Raw genomic sequence first — 23755 nt, 5'->3', positions numbered from 1 at the left:
GTCTACGTTACTATTATTCTAATTTGTAATACATTAACACTTTCATTGTCATTCGAAGAAAGGACAGAATATTCATTTGTTATACTATAAATCATAATTAATTGCCTGACGACAAACGCAGCTTCAGAAACAAGAAATTCTAGAAAATATGCCAAGCCTTGTGACATTTTTCAATTATCCTGGTGTAGGACATCGAGGCCTTCTGTTGCTGTCAGACGCTACCTGATGCTTGGAGAGGACAGTCTCATGTCTTCTCTCGTTCTCCAGACTTTATATTCTCATACACGTCTGTTGGCGAGGAAGACCGGGTGTCTGGTTTCCCTTTGTGAATGGAAACTAACGATGATAATACTTTGGATTATTTAGTTTTATGAAGGTTGTAAGATCCAACACGTCTTGATACTATTTCAGAGCTTCGTCCTATATATACACGTATACCACAACCGGGGTTATAGAATTGCTGTGCTTAGATAGAGTAAATGGGATTTTGTTGTAGTATTTATATCATTTTATGTGTACTTTGTTGTTATCCCATGTCTGCCCAAGTAGGCCAAAATGTCGGTTATCGTGTCTACAACATTTGCTGTATGTGGTGTAGTGGGAAAAACAGAGCCTACTTTCTGAATGAGGTGTGTGGATGTTGTTGTGTGGAAGGTCATCTGAACTCAGATGTCGGCGTCCTCCTGGCAATACAATGGCTGAATGAGTGATAAAGATAGTGTTGTCTTCTCTGTCTGGTCACCCTACCTCGGTGGAAGACAGCCAGTGTTAAAATTAATTAATTAATTAATTAGCAGCAGCAGCATTACAGATGCTGTTGTTACTGTCATCAGTGTATTCAAGTCACATTTTAAATTCCCTGAGCAGTGAAACTGTTACTTACAGTTGCTCAGTAATTTAACTAGTAACTTTAAAACGTGAATTTGCAGATTGTCACTAAAATCAACTCAAATGTGACGTCCTCACCCACTTGGCAAGACAGCTGTTGAATGAGTGACCACAAGTGTGTGCATTGTGGATCAGCCACCTTGGTGTAGAACAGTTATTGTTATAGAAATAAATTACTGAATGTCTCCTACATTAACTGTTGTGCAATGTAGTGAATTGCAAGCTGATATGAGATAATATTAAAGGCACAATACCGTGACTGGAACGATACACAAATAACCCGCAAATAGAAGAGAGGAGCTTACGACGACGTTTCGGTCCGACTTGGACCATTTACAGTATTTCAGTTTATTTCTATTATATCTGTAACTGTTTATATGAAACAGCACTGTCAAATAATAATAATAATAATAATAATAATAATCATAATAAAATAAAATTATTAATGATAAAATTAATAACAATTATAATAACAACAATAATTTTATTTCAGTTCATTTAACAAAAACGAAACAAAAAAAAAAAAAAAACAGACCGTAGTATACTCAGAATTTTGTGTAAATTGCTCTTATTTGAGCATAAATCACAATGGACAGAGTACAGAATATTTTAGTTAAGTATTTCGTTACGTTTTCTCTCGAGGTTGAGATGGTCCTTAACAAACATTTTTAAGTGACAGTGCCACTGTATATACATGAGATTTGGGAAGGTTTGCTTTGAAATATAAAAAAGGAATATTGAATACAGGAAGTGCGCGTGCAGTGATGGCCTCATTATGAACTAGTTACGACTGCTAATTAAAAAAACCTTATGTAGTTATTTATTACATAACAGAGGTGATAGTCACTACCTTTATTAAAATTATTTTGCAAAATAACTTGGGTTCCCTATTTAAAAATGTTAGAAATCGGAAAAATTGTCATGTTTATAATAAACTGGCAGTGTTCTGCAAATTGTGTACATGTACACTATTTATAAGTTGTTTGAGTGAGAAACATAAATGAAACGTTGGCAGACTCTCCCAGCTGTTTCACGGAGAAAAATAAAATATAAAATTGTGAAAAAGACGACACACAAACGAATAAGACACGAGTTAAGTGCAGTCTTACAAAGCTGTTAGAATGTTATTCAATTAAATTAACCAAGTAAAGAGTGAGAAAGCATAAAGAAAGGACGAATGAAATACAAGAAAAACTGATATACCTCAATATCTTTCTGCTCTGAGTCACCTCACACTGCGTTACTCGGCCAACCTACATTTACGTAACCCCTGAAAATAGTGTTGACTATTTTCTGAAGCCATTTTTATCATTTTTCGGCCTCCTGTTTTTTGCCTCTCGGGGATACTCTTACTTTCTCTCAGTCTCTCATGCCACAGGACTATCTCACAGTTTATGTGCTCTTGACGGAAGCACAAAGACGCAAAATTAGCTATAAAATGCATACTTCGAGCCCCCGGAGGCCACTTCCGTTTCTCCTGCGTGGGAAGAGAGACACCACTTCAACTTTTGTAAGTCTCTGAAGTGTACTACGGAGCAGTAACAGTGATGAAGATCTGCAAAGTTGTGGGCCGGTGTCCCAAGCCTGGACGTGAGAAATGAATCACTGTGACGCTGTTGTTGTGCTCCATAACTGTGTCAGTGGCTGTGTTATGCTACGCAGCTGTGTCATCGGTGTTGTATCGCTACGTAGATGTGTCTGTGGTGTTGGGGTTGTGTTGTGGTACTACGGTACTGTGAGGGTAGTGTTGTGGTACTACATAGATGTGAGGGGTAGTGCTGTGGTATTACATAGCTGTGAGGGTAGTGTTGTGGTACCACATAGCTGTGAGGGTAGTGTTGTGGTACTACATAGATATGAGGGGTAGTGTTGTGGTATTACATATCTGTGAGGGTAGTGTTGTGGTACTACATAGCTGTAACGTTGTTGTTATTTTACTGCAGTCCATTACAGCAGTAACAGTGAAGTCATTCTAACCTCAGACACAAAGCTTGTATTACGGACTTTAAAAACCTTCCATAAATGATGGTCGCATTATTAGATGGCGAGTATAAAGACGTTCTACAAATTGAATATGTCTAATCTGATGAATCAGTCTAAGTTAATGAATCAATTCAGAGAAAGATTTGTGATGCTGTGTAAAATAATAGTTGATCAGGAAATTCATTTTGATCCCGCGGGATATAAAAGAGTATCAATAAAACGTTAATGACTCTTGACTGACTTGAAGTTTAATCTCCTCCGCTTATACTGTGATGAAATTAACGTAGACCGAGATGCATACTAGAGCTAAAGAGATATTGTGGGATTATATCTGCGTGAGAAAATAATGATTAGCTGAGTATTTTCCTCTGTAGTAAAATTTCTACTGCCTGATAAAAAAATTTTTAAAATGGTGTGAAATATAAATGTAGTAGCAAGATATGCGGCGTTAGACTGATGAGAATCAGTGTGTGGAGAAAGACGAGTGGATGATGGATGGATGATGACTAGTGTCGATGCTAGATGGATCATGATCACCAGGTGTGGGCTGCTTTGCTGTATCATTATTATTATGGTTGACTAACAATTTACTTAATCATTGCAACTGTAATCATTAACTAGCTGCAGTCGTGACTAACATACTGCCATATTACTGAAATCGTGATCACAATGTATGTAAAATATAAATACGACCGTAACTCTCAGCAAAATTAGAGAAAAAGATAATTATCCTACTGTTCATTCCGAAATAACTGCCAGAGGTGTGAAAATTATCAGAGAGAAAAGAGGCATTTTTATTTCAGTCTCTGAGAATAAAACATTCAAGTTCACCATTGCGTTAAGGTGACCTTTCGTCAGTAGGACCAGAGTATGGGGGGTCAGACGAGGAGGAAGAGGGGGTACGAACTGAAGACAAAGATGTAGGAAATGACGGGTGGCGGAGGACAGAATATAAAGACTGGGGAAACAGACACGGTGGATAAATGGAGGAAGACCAGGGAGATGGGAAAAGGTATAACTGGTCAATTAGCAAGAATTCATTTAAAATTAAATCATTTCTACATTTTACTCTTATACATTTGAAGATATATTTTTCATTTATATTAATATAAAAAATAATGATTTTGTACCAAAAGAACCTTAGAAAACTTACATAACCTTATTATAACAAGCGCAACTGAATTTAGCTTAATCCAGCTAAATATGTTTCATGTAAGTTTAGAATAATTTAATAATAAACAAACACAATGAAACATATTTTTGTCGTTAGATTCAGAATGATTTTTGCGAAATCATTGCACACACAAACTTTCGCTTGTCCTATTCGGCAAGAAGCGAGTTGCTATTTAACCCAAAATAGCAAGTTTTATTTATTCGGTACGACATTATAATATATATATATATATATATATATATATATATATATATATATATATATATATATATATATAAATATATATATATATATATATATATAAATATATATATATATATATATATAAATATATATATATATATATATATATATATATATATATATATATATATATATATATATATATACATATATATATACATATATTATATATATATATATATATATATATATATATATATATATATATATATATATATATATATATATATATATGAGAGAGAGAGAGAGAGAGAGACAGACAGACAGACAGACAAACAGACAGAGACAGAGAGACAGACAGACAGAGAGAGAGAAAAAAAGAGGTTATAAAAATGATAAAAGCTTAAAACAGGAAGAAATCTCGCTAACTGTTATCTATGAATTTCAGAGGACAAGAGGGTAAGACACCTCAATGGTTTATAATCCTGGATGAACAAGTCTTGGTTCAGCTTCTGTGATTATCAACACTGTAAAGTATCCCATGTTTTAAATTGTGAAGATTATTTGTCACCCACCGAAAATTTTTAAACTAACATTACATGACTTTCTCAGGAAAATATAAAATTATTTATTTTCGCTATTGCAATTCATTTTGCAAAGTTATTTTCATTTATTATATCTACAAGGATTTGTTAATTAAACTCTTCCTGACAGTCCGGCTTTATGGCCTATAGTTTCTGCACCTATAATAAATTCGTGATAGTTCTATTTTGTTTAATACGGGCTGTGTGTGTGTTATTTGGAATTATTTTCTGGCGTCATTTTTTCCAATGGCATTTATCCTTTTTAATTTAAATTCTGGCAAAGTGGTAAACAGCATCAGATAATTTCATAATATAGAGAAAATAGCTCTTTTAGTCTCTCACGTAATTGTTATGTGATTGTTCTTAATGTTACACTTATATTATTTGCGGTTATTTTTAAATAAGGTCATCAATATGTATTTTTTCATCATACTGAATAGATTTAGCGCTTATACTTCTTAATTATAAACTAAGAAGCATTTAACAATATTTATAAAGTAAGCAAAAGAAAACGAGTTCTTCCCTTCTTCAACTGTCCATGCTTAGGTATCACTTTCGTCAGTTATTATGTATTAATGTTAGTAGAATTACCGACAATATATAAAGTAAAAGGACACAAGTGCAACAATTGTGACATTTTATTGTGACAACGTTTCGCTCTCCAGGAGCTTTTTCAAACTTTTTCAAGCTTGAAAAAGCTCCTAGAGAGTGAAACGTTGCCACAATAAAATGTCACATTAACTGCACTTGTGTTCTTTTACTTTACAACAGTTATCGTCCTTCAAAATGGCCAAATTTCCCTGAACGTCTCTAAAGCACTCGCACAACACAACACCAGAGTCGGAATAAATGGTTAAGAAAAGCATCAAGACTGATGGACTGAACACATCGACTCCAGGCTGAGGGACTGATTATCTCAAGCTCCTCATCTTCCACCGTTCTCTATACTGGACTGAAGAATCCACTGGCTGATGAAACATTTCCAGAATAAAGGTACCCAAATGTTGCACAAGTTTCGGTATAACAAGTTACTCATCCATGTTACACATGAGAAAAATCAGTTACCTTTACCTTACAGACGTTTCATCGCCTAGTGACTATCAATATGAGGACGTAATGTGATGACAGTAGAACTATATACAAAAGATGAGGTAATCAGTCCCTCAGCCTAGAAATAGGTGATGATCACCGTAATCTTGAAGAATATAAATCACGGGCAGGAAGACTGGCGCTTATTTAAAGGATTATTGCTTGGGAAGTATTGAACAAGGTTTGGGCGAATATTCTTCGAAGTGAGTTTGGGATTAATATGGATTTGCATAGTACGGGCCAGTAGGCCTGTTGCAGTGTTCCTACTTTCTCATGTTCTTATGTTCATATCCAGTGCTAAACATTTAACAAAATACCCGTTGAGGAAAGAACTAGAAACCTAGTGAAATGTCAGAATAAACAAACTTACTGGTACTGGTACGTCAACCTATTAAAATCTTGTGTAATGCGTCATAGTAACTCCAGTTACTTGAAATGACAAAGCCGCTTAGTGATTCAGAAACCAGACATCCGCAAACGAAATAGCTTAGAAGTTACATGATCTTCATTTCAGAAACAGTTACACAGAAGAAAGGCAACTTTCTTCACCTGACAAGAAGTCACACTGAATACTACTTTTACCGTCATTTCCAGTACCACTTGTACGACTTCCCTTCCCCCATATCTCAGTATGTTCCCTTTCATATACTGGCCTGATAAGATCCTGGCGAGTGAAATGTAAGCGAAATAAATGTTCCATTAGTTTCTCCACAGGTGTAATGACAATATGATTTGGTTTTACGTTTCTTTTTCTTTTTTGCTTCAGTTAAAGAGAAATTATTATTACTTGGGAACTTTAAACTTATTTTTCTTCTAATAGATCTTACATAAAATCTTATCTATATGGGACAAAAGAGTGCTTCATTGTACTACAAAATATATATAAAAGACACATGACCGACTTATGAAGGACCTTTATTAAGGAAACATTTCACTATTAACGAGTGAACCGATACCTAATTAAAGGTTTCGCATTCGTTACTTATGTGTCTTCAGACATTTATCGGTACCAGTTACCTCGAGAAAAATTTTTATATGAAAATCACAAAGAATTTTTAAAATATGAACATAAAAACCAAATGAAATACAATGTCATTGTCTATTTGACATTCAGATCACCTCCTTGATCATTTTCCAACAGGAAAACTAGACTGAGCCAGATGTAAATAGCAACTTGACACTGAGGATTATTAATTATAACCAACCATGTAATGTGGATAGCCTACTTCTTTGGAAAATTTATTATGTTTAAATTTATTTATATAGGCCAGGCAAATAAATTGGCACCTGAAAGGCCATCCATCTCAGGTGACACCAATATTTGATCTGACCCGAGGATAATATTATTTAGATAACCACATTAGATATTATGCAGCTTTCATAAAAAATTTTCTCAATATTGTGAAAAGAAGTAAACTTAAATAAAAAAGTAATGTCTTTATGGCAAATTAAAATTACCTGGATGAATCTCATTAGATACATACCAGTAATTTAATAAAAGTAACAGAGATAATTATTTTTTATCAAGGTTACAGAGACATGTAGGAATTTTAGGACGTCCTAGGTCACAAAAAAATGTCCTCCTTCGACACCTACTGTCATATCTTCACAAGTCACTCTGGACCTATATTAATTTCAAATGAAATGTACATCACCAGGAATTCTGGTAAACATTAATATAAATGTGTAAACTGTATGTTAATTTTAATAAATGACTACATATATATTGAAGGAGAATTTATAATAATAACACTCACCAATTTGTCTGGAGATTACTAATATATAAAGAAAATACTGGCCAGAATTTCAACATAAATATAGACATCACCTGGGTTAATTTATCCTGTTTCCATCTAATTACGGAGTCCTGTCCAATCGCCTAATTCTCACGCTTTGCAGGACTGCAAATCCACCAATCTCGGCTCCTATTTTTGAGATTTTAACACAATATAATCTCTAGAGCCACGAAAATTCTTCCGATTTTCACTGACGTTATCTTGCCCAGTTCAAAACAATGGTGTCTCTTCCCAGCGACGCTAACCCACCGTCGTTGGTTCATTTTTCTATTTACAAATTAATTTTTATTAACTACAATGTATTACATCAATTTACGTACAAAATACACTGTATTTTCGGAAAATATACAGTATTTTCCACAATCTTCAAGCGAAGCTTCGTATAAACGTAGCCTCGGGTTCGAATCCCATCCACTATATAGTTTATTTAGTTACAATCGTCCATTACGAATATTTTCGAGTGGCTTGACATCACAGATACTGGAGCCTATTAACATTGCCTTAAAAGGTTCTTGCTTGTGTATTGTAATCACCACTAACCAACACACGTAGCCATTGGTTTAAATTCAGTTCAGTTTACATATTACAGACATGTAAATTGTTTTTGTATCTATGTATTCTCTTTTCTGAGGCTGTGGATCCCCAGTCAGTTTTAGAGGTGGCATGGTACGTCCATATGTGTTTACTTGTCGTGCTGAATAGATAAAACTAGTTAATTTGCAAGAATTCTTTTAAAATTAAGTCCTTTCTAAAATTTTCTCTTACACATTTAAAGATATATTTTTTCATTTATATTAATGTAAAAACTAATAATTTAGTACCAAAAGAACCTTAGAAAACTTACCTAACCTTATTATAAAAAGTGCAATTTAATTTAGCCTAATCCAACTAAATATATTTTAAATAACTTTACAATAATTTAATAATGAACACACACAATGATTTTTGCGAAATTATTGCATACATAAATTTTCGATTGCCTTATTCGGCAAGATGAGCGTTGCTATTTAAGCCAAAATCGCAAGTTATACCTGTTCGGCACGACACACACACACACACACACACACAATGCACACACACACACACACACACACACACACACACACACACACACACACACACACACACACAATATATATATATATATATATATATATATATATATATATATATATATATATCTAATGTTATACCATACAATGTAATAGCCTGCAAAGGCAGTGTTCCCTGTGTGGTTATGCATTTTTTTACTACCTCTTCACTCTGTTTTATCCGGGCTATGTATATTATTGTTTCACTGTTTTGCAATACAGTTTCTGCAAGGCTTTATTTGAGCAATTATATTGCTGTCACGTGGTGTTATATGTAGCTATTGGTTATATTGAACGGTGCTATTGCTAACTGTTAATCTATTATTGATGCTGAACGGTATTGTTGCTAGTTAACCTGCTGATACGCGATGTTATCCTCAGTCGTTTATATGTCTTTACTGATGACACTGGCCGAAGAAGCCACTTAAATAGAAATGATTAGGCAGTTGCGTTATCCGTGGTAATGACATCTGTCCACTATTAAAACTTTCAAGCCAGATTTGCAATGCCGTGTCGGAGAAATTTAATATTAGAGACTCCATTTCTGAAATAACTGATGCTGTTATTAATTAATTAAATCTGAATTAATAGATTTTGCTGCTGCTATATTGTCCGAGAAAAAATAGCTGGCGCAAGTCTGAATTAATCCTATGATGACCAGCTTTAAGGCTTTTGAATGGTAACATAAAAACTGTGCCGTAGGGTAAATATTTGTGTCCTGTGGGACGGTCACAGATTTAATGAGTGTGGCGCTGTACTTGTGGTTCTTCTCCCCTGGTGCGAGGCTGATGAAGTTGGGATGTGCATCTATTAAACCAAAATATTTTGAATAGCTAGTCGTAACCATCTTTTACTGGCATAAAATTATTTGATTAAAATTCTTAGATACTAAGATTTTCATTGAAATATTACATTTTAGGTACAGATTGATTAATGAGACACATGTGCAACACTTAGGTATCTTTAATGAGGAAACGTTTCCCCACACAGTAGCTTCATCAGTCCTATACAACGAATAATGGTGAATATCAGGTGTTTGAGGTAATCAGTCCCTCAGCCAGGTGTTGATGTAATAAGTCCCTCAATATTTTCTAGATACACAAGTGTAGCACTTGTGTCTAATATATCAACTTGTTTGTTATCTAAACCGTTTATCTATATAGGTATAAACTGTTTAGATGTATCTGCAGTGTCTCCATACACCATCCAACTATTTCTCTCTAAAATTTTCAGCGAATATTCTCTCTTTAAAACAAAAGTGCTCAGCCTTTCAGATTACAAGCGTAGGCGAGGGAACAATCCCAGCAATCACGGGAAAAAATTCTTTGTGTTAGTTTCTGTTGCATATATCTTGGAACTTTTGTTTTTCTTTATTGGTGTTTGGGTTTGTACATACACTATTTTTGTTTATCTATGAATAATACGAGTAATAATTTCATGTATTACACAAATGTTGGTTTAAAATTTATCAAGTTCATAGTGGTCTTTAAGGTTGTATATAAAGTATTCACCTCCAGTCAAGAATATATTAATTGTTTAAAAGTATCCTCTCACTGTATGTACTTCGAGAGGCATATACCTCTGTTTATGCCCATTGATCAGTATTAAAAGTATTGTTTAATTTCTTTCCTTATTTGGAATTATTTTAATTATAAAACCAATAATATTGAACATTTTGGTCTATTATACTGATAATAAAATGTATGGTAAAGAATATAATTGTCAGCCTAGCAGTCATGTTGGTCAGTGCTGCTGGTAGAAACATTTCAACGCCTTTCATAATACCTATTGTCATGTTCACCTAGCAGCAAGTAGGAACCTGACTGTTAGTCGACTGGTGTGGGTCGCATCCTGGGGGACAACATTGAGGACCACAATGGAAATAAGACAGACAGTCCTTGATGACGCACTGCCTTTCTTGGGTTATCCTAGGTGGCTAACCCTACGGGGTTAAAAATCCGAACAAAATCTTATCTAACATTGTCATTGTGTTGCTTTTAATTTTACTGTGATGGGAGAGTTATGCAATGTACAAACACTAGTCGTATTGATATTCTTCTTACCCACAAAATGCTGCTAGCAAACGCAGATATCATGACTACTTACCCTGTATAACGCAGATGTTACTTTCGCTATATAGTGCAGATATCATGAATGCTCTCCCTCTGTAGCGTAGATATCACGACTAGTTTCCCTTTTTATTTGCTGATGTTACGAATACCTTTTATATCTGACGATATCATGACTACTTTCCCTTTATAACGCAGATATCATTATTTTCCTTTTATATTTGCAAATATCATAAGTACTTTCCGTTTAGGTCACATATATCATTACCACTTTCTATTTATAACGATGATATTACTTTCGCTATATAGTGCAGATGTTATAAAAAAAAATTCTCTTTGTAGCGCAGATGTCATAATTAGTTTTCCTTAAAGCACAGATATCATTATCACAAAATTAACAAAACACACTTCAATACAGGAGTGAAAGTCCAAACCTTATCAATAATTCACTTCATGCTAGAGGCTTTAAGTCACACTATTTGCGCGTCAGTGGTGGAGTCGCTAACGGTGGTGGCGGTGGTGCCATTGGTGGTGTCTGAAGTGGCAGCGTATACGGCGTTAGTGGTGACGGAAGCATCAGAGACAGAAAGGGCATCGCCAGTGTAAACTGCAGCAGCAGCATCAGTTTCAGAGACATCAGTGGGAACTCCACAAGTTCATTTATTAGGGACAAAACCCCGTTCTTAATCCGTTCCAAGTTACTGATAAATCTGGAATTTTTAGTGCTATTAACGCCGAAAAATGAGATATCGATTTATTGAGAGTGACCCCCCCACCCCACTGTCTGGGGGAGGTCACTTGCGTTGCGTTAAGTTTAAGCAGTGATGGATAAACGTATTAATGAATTTTAAAACGTGTGTCATGTAAGACGCAACTGGATTAAGGTCATTATATAAAACACAAAAACTTATTTGCTGAAAACTTGCGTAATTTGCAAATAAACTGAAGTTGCTTTGCATGTTTTTTATGAGTTATTATCATGCTAACTAAACGACAGTACCCACACTTGTAGACGAATGGTTCAGAGAACCGACACGTTGATAAATTAGACACATGTGCAACTCTTGGGTATCTTTATTGAGAAAACGTTTCGCCACACAGTGGCTTCATCAGTCCATACAAAGGAGAATGGTGAAGAACAGGAAGAGATTGTAGACGAATGGTTCTCTGAACCATTCGTCTACAATCCTGTCAGACACTGCAACTTCTCGGGATCTTAATACTTGAGAATTCTTCGCTTGCCTAACCCTTGGGCACGACCTACTTCCACACTGGACAAATGTAACACCACCTACGACTACTGCATCTCTCCTGCCTACGGTATATAAGCTACTTCTTCGCAAATATGCTGTATTCTATTCAAGATTGATGGACTGACCACATCCACTCAAGTTTGAGTGACTGATTACCTCATTCTCCTCCTGTTCTTCACGTTTCTCCTTTGTATGGACTGATGAAGCCACTGTATGGCGAAACGTTTCCTCAATAAAGATACCCAAGAGTTGCACATGAGTCTAATTTATCATTACCACACTTAAATGATTTGAAAGTTTTGTTACATAATGACGCGGCAAATAAAATAAAGCATAAATATCTATTTAAGTGGTGGTGATAATTTGTAATTTTTTTTTTTTAACTTTAAAAGTTTAAGTGAACTACAAGAGAAAAAGTGCTCGTGGCAAATAAAAATCTCTTAAATAAAATGCTCTCAGAAATGAGAAATGCATGCGGCAATTATTTCAAAGCAATTAAAAGATAAACCTATTGCGTTCGTAATAGGCTTAACTGGTTTCTCAGGAAATTTACAAGGACGTATTGTATGTATAAGTCAGAGCGGAAAGAACAAATGAGAGTAAGAGGGAATAACGGTGCTTAGGATCACATTTGGTCTGGCAGGTAGGGAGTGACCTAGTGACCTTGTATATACGGTACTGGTGACCTTGTATGTGCATTACTGGTGACCTTGTATGTTCAGTATTGGTGACCTTACCTGCACTAGGGAGTTGGTTGAGGTAGTTCAGTTTCAATGGGTTCCGTTTCCCAGTATCTTTCTCCTAGTTTCATCTGTTTCTTTAATGATATTTAATGATATCAGCAAATAGTGAAAGAACGTTCGAAAAGTCTGGAGAAAATAAGAAGATAACGAACATACTAATGTTAATTTACATGGCCAAATATAATGCTTCTACAACTACCAGACGCCAGCGACTCTATTAACTGGTGAGCGCTGGTAGTTATGCCAGATGTATTTAAAAAGCTTCTGGTATAATGAAGATTAATGGGGAGTGTAAAAAGTCAACTAATTTCATTCGATGCATGGAAAGATAAGAAGAAAGAAAAAAGTCAGAAATCGGTCTTCAAGTTGATGCTGATTCTCTGAAGTCCGAAATTTGTGGAGGGAGATGTCACATACATAATTACTTATTTTTCTTTCTTACAGTAGCGTATTTAAATGTACCATTTAAAAAGCCTACGATTGTGTAAGATGTGAATTCCAAATATATGCCCTAAATACAAAAATGGGCATCACATATTCTAGAAATGATGGGAAAGAAGAATCAAAATATGTTAGAGTTTTTGATATGCCGTAAAAGTGCGCTGGATTCAATGAACTCAGGTATAAGGTGCTATGTAACTTCCTTATTTAGGAGAGTTTTACTTTCTACTCAAAATTTATGCAACTCTCGAAACCTTGTTTGGTAGCATTGTTACAAGTGTTGGTAATATTTAGTAGGCTAAGAATTTTGTCCGTGAAAACGACCGCATCTGTCATCCCTAACAATCAGAATTTGTTAAGTACTACTGTACTAATAGATTAAAATTTGATCAATTAATTTTAAATTATGTAAAAATATTAATCATTTCACCAAAAATAACTTAGACACCATACCTAGCTTTGCTCAAGTGAATAAAATTTAGCAAACATTTTATGGTATTATTATTCAATTAAGGATGAGTTCCAAAAATATCTCTTGGTTAGTTTATGGCCTCGTGGACTTAAATGGTTTGGTAACATTTCTATCTAAAAAATTTGTAGTTATTTTATATTCATGTTTAAATAACCTAAAAAAAATTCTAAGCAATAAATTATAATTTTCTTGATGAAAAAGCATATGTTTTTGACCACTAATAATTATTACATCCATATTATAACAAACTTTTTTCTTAATTGGGCGTTTAGTTTCTGCAGGATTTTTTTTTAATACAGTTTCATGATTAGAAAATATTAATTATTTGTAACTGCTTTTCCTTTTCACAGACTTTAGTAAATGCTTTGTGACATGTGAACAAATTTTGTGACTTTTTATATGGCCTCTCTTAGAATTTTTACTAAAAAATTTATATTTTTTTGTAGGTTTTTTATGGGTTCAAGAGGTAACTAGACAAATACCTAAAGTTCATACGATAGATTGTGTGTAGCCAGCAGTAACAGCCTGCTTGATTACACCCTGACGCACCGTGAGGCCTGGTCATGGACGGGGCTGCGGGGACGTTGACTCTCAAAACAGACTCCAGGTAGACTTCACTACTTTTCAAATAACAGACTAGACAATAAATATCTTCGTCGAAACAATATGTTTGTGCGTTGTTAATGTACGCTTAGAAAGTATAGTAATCACGCAACATAACATGTCACTCTTGTTCTGGCAAAGGTGTGGAACAATATTTATCTCAGGCCCCGTTGTGAGGTATATCCATCCTGTTCCATAGGAGCCTCGGTTATCCAATCGTCATATATTCTTAAACACACTGCTGTGCAATGTCGCAGGAAAAAGATTAACACTTCCACCCATACAGTTTATGAGATTGGTGAACTCTGAGGCAGTGAGGTATTCGAAATAGTAATCCTTGTATTCCATAACTCCAGCCTCCCTGTGCTTTAACACACGAGTTAGGAACAGGGAAGGGTTAGGTATTAGTTTCTAAAAAATGTAAATATCAGCGGTGAAGACTTGAAGCCGATACCGCTGCCATCGCCTCCGATATCACGGCTGTCACTGCCGATGACACCGTTACCGCTCATGCTGCCGTCTTCACTGATGCCTTTTACGATACTGACGGAACTACCGCCACAAACGATACCGTCACGATTGACGCAAAAAATGTGTGACATACAGTCTTCTAGCACTGATCTTGTTTATTTTCTGGTTATGATATCTGCGCAAGGAGCCATGATATCTGCGCAAGGAGCCATGATATCTGTTCTGTAATGAGAGAGTAACTATGAAATTTATGCTATAAAGAGCGAATTCTCACGAAATCTTTGCCATAACAACAGTGCTATAAAAGGTAAGAAGTCATAATATTTGTGCAATAAAAGGAAAGTAGTAATAATATCTACGCAATTGATCCACAAGTCATAACACTGATCCACAAGTCATAACACTGATCCACAAGTCATAACACTGATCCACAAGTCATAACACTGATCCACAAGTCATAACACTGATCCACAAGTCATAACACTGATCCACAAGCCATAACACTGATCCACAAGTCATAACATTGGAACTTATATCCCACTTTCTTCAATAAATATGACAAATTAGGATATACACAGTATAAAGATTTTTCAAACCATTCACTAATAAATAGTAGCTTTTAATACAAACAGTATTCGAAGTTTCCCAATATCTTCTACTTAAAAGGCAAACTGGAATTTAAATATACAAATATCAATCTAAACTTTCCTCTAAGTACGATTAATCAGCGTTTATTAAGTTTAAGAGAGTCGGCAAATAAACATGGAAGTTTTATTTATTTTATTTATAACTTACAAATTCTTCACAGTGGTTCTGAGAACACTGATGTTATGGACACATAAAAGCACATTACATATGTACAAGAATAGTATACAATACCAACAATATGAAAATTTAGACACACATGCGTTTCACCATCCAGTGGCTTTATCAATCAATCAATCAAGTTTATTCTCTATAAGGATTACAATGCGGGGTTTACAGTTTTTGGATATTATGTGGTTTACATGTTTTAAAATACTAATTACAGAGGGGGCCCACTAGGACACCTAGCATAGCTAGGCATTTCGGGCAGACTTAGATTAATTCTAAACTTTAAATTATTACAGATTATGGTATTAAGGCTAAGTGACTACATTATAGTTTGTGAGTTTTGCAATGTGAATGTTTTTGTTTTGGCACAATACATAGTGTCTATATTGGAGTATCATAGGCAAACTTATGACTAGTTAGGATTCATTATTTTAAGATTAAGATTAGTATTTCTGTGTTTATAGTCAATGGGTGAGTGAGTGTAATTGTGAACCACCAGGTGGTTTACATGTAGTTAGTTGACGGGGTGTATCAGGGAGATAAGATGTTTTCTAACTGTAGTTTTGAAAGTGATGAATGTGTCTGCAGTTCTACAGTTTTCAGGTAGGGCGTTCCAGATTTTAGACCCTTTAACACACATTGAATTTTTGTAAAGGTTTAGTCGGACACGGGGAATGTCATAGAGATGTTTATGTCTGGTGTTATGCCTGTGGATCCTGTCACAACTATCAAGAAAGCGTTTTAAGTCAAGGTTAATATTGGAATTTAAGGTCCTGTAGATATAGATTGCACAGTAGTAAGTGTGGATGTTCTGAACAGGGAGTAAGTTTAGATCTATGAAGAGGGGGGAGGGTGTTGCCAGGGATGGGATTTAGTGATTATTCTTACTGCGGCTTTTTGTTGGGTTATTATTGGCTTTAGGTGTGTTGCTGCAGTTGATCTCCAAGCACAAATAGCATAGGTGAGGTATGGATAAATGAGTGAATGGTATAGTGTGAGAAGGGCAGTTTGTGGCACGTAATATCGCATCTTGGAGAGGATCCCCACCGATTTGGATACTTTTAGGTTGTTGTCGAGGTATAGACCTAGGAATTTGCCATCATTATGTCTGGCAATTAGAGTGTTGCCGATCTTAATGTTAAGTTGCGCAACACCTGCTCTGCTACCAAACATAATATAGTAGGTTTTGTCAGTGTTATGTGTAAGTTTTTTGGCTGTCATCCAAGTCAGAATTTTGAGCAGCTCCTCGTTGACACTGGTGTTGAGGGTGGCAAGATTAGGGTGGGAGATGACTAAGTCGTGTCGTCAGCAAAGAGAATGGGTTTCAGGTGTTGGGATACGTTTGGAAGATTATTAATGTAAATGAGGAAGAGCAGGGGACCAAGGACACTTCCTTGTGGAACTCCAGTATCAAGTGGCCGTGTTGATGAGGCTGTCTTTAATGGTGACATACTGATACCTATTAGTAAGGTAGGATTTGAAATATGCAAGCGCATGGCCTCTTATACCATAATGGTCAAGTTTGTGGAGTAGGATGCCGTGGTCTGTTGTGTCAAACGCTTTTCTTAGGCCAATAAAAATTCCTAGTGGATATTCCTTATTTTCCAATGCTGTGTAAAACAGATATAGCATTTTTACAGTTGCATCATTAGTGCTTTTATTTTTCCTGAATCCAAATTGGCAGGGTTGAGTATGTTTTGTGCTGTTATAAATGAATATAGTCTCCTGTGCACGAGTTTCTTGAAGATTTTGTATAGCAATGGTAAGTTTGATATTGGCCTATAGTTGTTTACATCTGTAGGGTCACCACCTTTATGTATTGGTGTAACCCTTGCTGTCTTGAGTAGTGTCGGGAAAGTGTTAGTTTCTAGTGACTTGTTAAAAAGTAAAGTAAAAACATGCGAAAGAACATGGGCCGCTCGCTTGTACAATAACGGTGGGACGTGAGACAGATTCCCTGAGTTATTTTTGAATGACTTTATAATCGCGGTGACTTCCATGGGCTCAGTTGGTACAAGATAGAAGTTATTTGGAAAATTCCCATCTAGGTAGTCCCCGGCACGGGCGTTGGTACGTGGGATTTTACTGGCGAGATCAGATCCTATGTTTGAGAAGAAGTCATTTATCTTGTTAGCTGTATCAGTGGGATGCAGTGGTGTTTCATTAGGTTTAGTTAGGACAATATTCTTGTTTTTTTTTTCAGTTTGTGGGTCCCCAGAATCTGGGATAGTGTTTTCCAGGTCTTTTTTATATCTCCTCTTGTGTCAGTGAATCTGCTGTAGTAGTACAGTTGTTTGGCTTTCTTTATTAATTTGGTGAGAACTGATGAATATTGTTTAAAAATATCTTTGTGCATTAAGCCCTGTCTATATTGCTTTTCATATTGGCGTTTCTTATCAATAGATTTCAGAATGCTGCTGGTTAGCCATGGGCAACCGAGCCGTTTAGTGATCTGCTTCGTTTTTATAGGACAATGTTTGTTGTATAGTCTAAGTATTTTGTTAAGAAAAATGTCTGTCCAATCGTCAATACCATTGGCATTGGAGAATTTTGGAGGCCAGTCAACAGTCTCTAGGTCTGCTGTGAAATTCCTTATTGAGGCCTCGTCATGGAGTCTAAATGAAACTTTGTTGTGTTCGAGTGGTGGCTTACTAATGTTTGTTAAGAGGAAGGTTGGGTAGTGGTCAGTAGTGCTGTCTGTGATTATCCCTGATTTAAGGGGGGCTAGTATATTGGTCCATATGTGGTCTATTATGGTTGCACTTGTCTCAGTCATCCTGGTTGGTTTAGTTATTGTTGGTATGAGAAGTGTGTTGTTCATATTGTTGATGAAATCAGTTACAGGCTGATCATCTTGTAGGCCAAGGTTTATATTGAAGTCTCCAGCTAAGAGAAGGTGGTGCTTGTTCATTTGTCTGTTTACTAGTGCCTTTAGATTCTCACTGAAATTTGGGATGTTTGTGTGGGGTATCCGGTAAATGGCACCGATTGTTATAGGCGTCTTAATGTTTTTTACAGTAAAATTAGCAAAAATTTATTCCCCATATTCATGATTAAAGCAAGTGGTGCTAATACAAGATAGTTGGTTCGAGTAATAGATTGCAATACCACCCCCAACTTGGTATGGTCTGTAGTTGTGGATTGCTGTGTATCCTGGTAGTGGGTAGATATCTATTGTGTCCTGCTTAACCAGGTCTCAGCAAGAATAATGCAGGGGAAGGGTCTTTAGCGACTCAAGGAGTGCCAGGAGGTCATCATAATGTTTCCTTAAGGACCTGATGTTGTAGTTAAGAACTGATAGACTTTGAGCAGTGTTTAGGATAGTGCTGGTTATCAATACAGATTCTAGGACATAATTTGAAGAGAGTAGAACTATGTACAAAAGATGAGGTAATCAGTCCCTCAGCCTTGGAGTTGGTATGAAGAGCACCGTAGTCGAGTAGATTCTGGAGCACAGGCAAGAAGGCTGGCGATTATATACTAATCGTCAGGTGGAAAGAGACGGGTAGCTGACGAGGGCATAGTCACTGGTGGCAGGATTCCCCAGTGGAAGTAGGTCATACACAAAGGGATGGGTAAGCTGTAGTATTAGTTGTAGTAGCTGTGAAGGTCATGTAGATGTTCTCTGAACCAAGATTCCATAATGTCGCAGTACTCACCTAGTTGTACACACCTATTTGTGGTTGCAGGGGTCGATTCACAGCTCCTGGCCCCGCCTCTTCACTGTCCGCTACTCGGTCACTCTTCCCACTCCATGAACTTTATCATGCCTCTTCTTAAAGCTATGTATGAAACTTGCCTCCACTACATCACTACCAAGATTATTTCACTTCCTGATAACTCTGACTGAAGAAATACTTCCTAACATCCCTGTGGTTCATCCAAGTCTTTAACTTCCAACTGTGAACCCTTGTTGCTGTGTCCCATTTCTGGAACATCCTGTCTCTGTCTACCTTGTCGTTTCCTCTCAGTATTTTGTATGTCGTTATCAAATCCCCCCTAACTCTCCTGTCTTCTATTGTCGTCAAGTCGATATCCCTTAACCTCTCCTTGTAGGACATACTCTTTAGCTCCAGGATTAGTCTTCTTGCAAACCTTTGTACGTTCTCTAGTTTCCTTACAAGCTTGGCTAGGTGAGGGTTCCAAACTGGTGCTGCATATTCCAATATGGGCCTAACGTACACAATGTACAGGGTCCTGAATGACTCCTTATTTAGATGTCGGAATGCTGTTCTTAGGTTTGCTAGGCGCCCGTATGCTGCAGCAGTTATTTGGTTGATGTGCGCCTCAGGAGATGTGCCTGGTGTTATACTCACCCCATGATCCTCTTCCTTGAGTGAAGTTTGTAGGCTCTGGCCCCCTAGATTGTATTCCATCTGTGGTCTTCTTTGCCCTTCCTCAATCTTCATGACTTTGCACTTGGTGGGGTTGAACACCGGGAGCCAGTTGTTGAACCAGGCTTGTAACCTGTCTAGATCTCCCTGTACTTCTGCCTGGTCCTCGTCCGATTGAATTCATCTCATCAGCTTCACATCATCCGCAAACAGAGACACTTTTTAGTCTATTCCTTCCGTCATGTCGTTCACAAATACCAAAAAGAGCACCGGTTCAAGGGCTGATCCCTGTGGCACCCCGTTCATTACCGGCGCCACTCTGACACATCGCCACGTACCATGACTCGCTGTTGTCTTCCTGACAGGTATTCCTTGATACACTGTAGTGCCTTCCCTGTTATCCCTGCCTGGTCCTCCAGCTTCCGCACTAATCTCTTGTGTGGAACCGTGTCAAACGGCTTCTTACAGTCCATAAATCTACCCACCCCTCTCTCTCTTGTCTTACTGCCTTCACCCTGTCATAGAACTCCAGTAGGTTTGTGATGTAGGATTTCTCGTCCCTGAAACCGTGCTGGCTGTCGTTGACAAGCTCATTCCTTTCTAGGTGCTCCACCACTCTTCTCCTGTGTGTGTGTGTGTGTGTGTGTGTGTGTGTGTGTGTGTGTGTGTGTGTGTGTGTGTGTGTGTGTGTGAGTGTTGTGTGTGTGTGAGTGTGTGTGTGTGTACTCACCTATTTGTACTCACCTATTTGTGGTTGCAGGGGTCGATTCGTAGCTCCTGGCCCCGCCTCTTCACTGATTGCTGCTAGGTCCTCTCTTTCCCTGCTCCATGAGTTTTATCATACCTCGCCTTAAAACTATGTATGGTTCCCGCCTCCACTACTTCACTTTCTAGGCTATTCCACGGCTTGACTACTCTATGACTGAAGAAATACTTCCTAACATCCCTTTGATTCATCTGAGTCTTCAACTTCCAATTGTGACCTCTTGTGTCTGTGTCCCATCTCTGGAACATCCCGTCTTTGTCCACCTCGTCTATTCCGCGCAGTATTTTATATGTCGTTATGAGGTCTCCCCTGACTCTCCTGGCCTCCAGTGTCGTCAGGCCGATTTCCCTCAACCTTTCTTCGTAGGACAATCCCCGTAGCTGTGTGTGTGTGTGTGTGTGTGTGTGTGTGTGTGTGTGTGTGTGTGTGTGTGTGTGTATGTGTGTTTATGTGTGTGTGTGTGTATGTGTGTGTGTGTGTGTATGTGTGTTTATGTGTGTGTGTGTGTATGTGTGTGTGTGTGTGTGTGTGTGTGTGTGTGTGTGTGTGTGTAAAGTGCGCGCGCATCTGTGTGTCTGTTTGTGTATGTCTATGTGTCTGTGTGTAAACATAATGCATACATTGCATATGGTGTGTAATTGTGTGCATGTAGGCTGTGTGCATGTGTGCGTACGTTCTATGCATGTGTATTTATGCTTCCTATGTTTATATGTTTGCTCTATGCCCGAGCAAGTGCAATGACTGCAAGGGTGTTGTTTAAAGATGTGTACAAGTGCTGCCAACACTGAGACTGCTGTATGCGTGATTGTGTTGTATGTGCATGTGTATTATTTATAGGTGAATATACAAAGTGAAAATGATTCAAGATACATGATGACTACACTTGAAATAAGTTTTATTCAGGGAGACTGTATGAAGAATATTTTTTTGGCGTTTTTTTCTTCAGAAGTGATATATATAGTGAGTGTGAATTAATCCATATACTATGAAGCTTCAGCTCTCCCCCCACGAAATATATTTACGAAATTTGTTTTAATGCGTTGCAAAATTAGTCACTTATGTTGTAGCGAATATTCAGGTAATTTACATATGAAAAGAATCCCCTTGACTAAAATGACACGCCGTATTCAATCAATTAAATTTTATTACAGCTCTAATTTAACAAAAAATTGGGAACTTAAATATTAATTTCTTATGAAAAGCTAACTGTTAAACGAAGTATTAAGAAAATATTTCAATTTAAATTGAATGGAGTAAAATTATAAACACACACACACACACACACACACACACACACACACACACACACACACACACACACACACACACACACACACACACACACACACACACCCTCGTGGCCCGGTCTGTGACCAGGTCTCATGGTGGATTAGGGCTTGATCAACCAGGCTGTTACTGTTGGCCGCACGCAACCCGAAGTACGAACCATTATATATTTACAAAATTAACATTTAGAAAACATACAGAAGAGGAATGGTTTGGTAAAAAGAGTTGTGGACGAGTTTTTCAAACCATTCATCACAAGGAACTTTCTAATAGCGTCACTGAAGCGAAAATCTTGGGTAGCTTTAAAAATAGGTTAGGCAAGTACAGAAATAAAAATAGGTTGACATCTGAGTTACGTAATGTTAGGTAAGCTACTTTTCAGGAAACATTTTTTCAAAAAAAAAAAAACAAAGAGACGAAACTGCCCAAAATTTTAGGGCACGGAACTTACGAGTACAGTGTATTTTCTTATTCACATTGATATTTGTTAATTAACATAATATACGAAACTTAATTTCAAAGTAAAACTGACTTATCAACTCGTCCTAATTTCGGTCAGCTTAAGTTTAGTATTATTTAACATCAGTGATATTAATTCCGTGATGTTTAGACTTAAATAACAAAAAGGCACAATACCGTGACTGGAACAATACACAAATAACCCGCACATAAAAGAGAGAAGCTTACGACGACGTTTCGGTCCGACTTGGACCATGTACAAAGTCACAAGTCGGACCGAAACGTCGCCGTAAGCTTCTCTCTTTTATGTGCGGGTTATTTGTGTGATGTTTAGACTTGTTTTCGGGGAGTTATTGCAGACGCATCTAACTTAATTTTTGCGGAGATATTACAAATGTGGAATTTCACTCTTGATAGGTAAACCGACAGCTGCTTTACAAACCCAAGATCGCAGGTTCTACCTATAATCACAGTGTATCCATATCGTTTGTAGGCTGGTAACCTAGTAGGTTGAAAAACGATAGGTTTCTAGGCTGTTAACCGGTAAGGCTATATCAATAAAAATATAAAGGAATGCCATGTTTAGGTGGCGTACAACTCCTGTTAACAAGAGGCAAGAAAGAGCTTACCCGAGGCTATGTTTGGTCACAATATAAAATATTCTCGCCTTGTGTCAACACTTAAGAAAGAAGATAAACTTATGTGGGTACAAAACGCTTTCATCTCACATGTTTCGTTTGCTTGAACACGTGTTTGTAAAAAGAAAAGTCTAAAAGCATAAAGCCTTGTGGTATATTTGGTCTCCATGTTAGTGCCGGTGCAAGGTCTCTGTACCAACTGACCATAAGCAGCAATAGCCGCATCTGTAATCTGTTTACTTTCCTCTACAGCTGCAAGGGAAGAAAGACTGTGTGGACAGCACAAGAGTCGGAGTAACTCGAACTGTTTACGTAATGATCATACTGATGTTTTTATTCACAAATTCTGTTTTCAATACGTTCGTAATTCCACCTGAAGTATTCTAGTAAATTTCAGCTTATGAAAGGTAATGCTGAACTCGAGGAACAAATTCTTAAATGAATATATACATATATATATTATTGTAACCAAGAACGAGCGGTATTGATCAATAAGAACATTGCGAGTAGCCAAGGACTCGAACCCATGTTGTTTTGACCCGCCTCATGGTGAGCGAAAACCACATGGCGCTCTAACTTTCAGGACCACCAAATCTTACAAGAATAAATCACCCAGCA

The sequence above is a fragment of the Cherax quadricarinatus genome, chromosome 19, assembly GCF_038502225.1.
Source record: "Cherax quadricarinatus isolate ZL_2023a chromosome 19, ASM3850222v1, whole genome shotgun sequence".
Taxonomy (NCBI): Eukaryota; Metazoa; Arthropoda; class Malacostraca; order Decapoda; family Parastacidae; genus Cherax; species Cherax quadricarinatus.
This window is presented reverse-complemented; position numbering follows the sequence as displayed.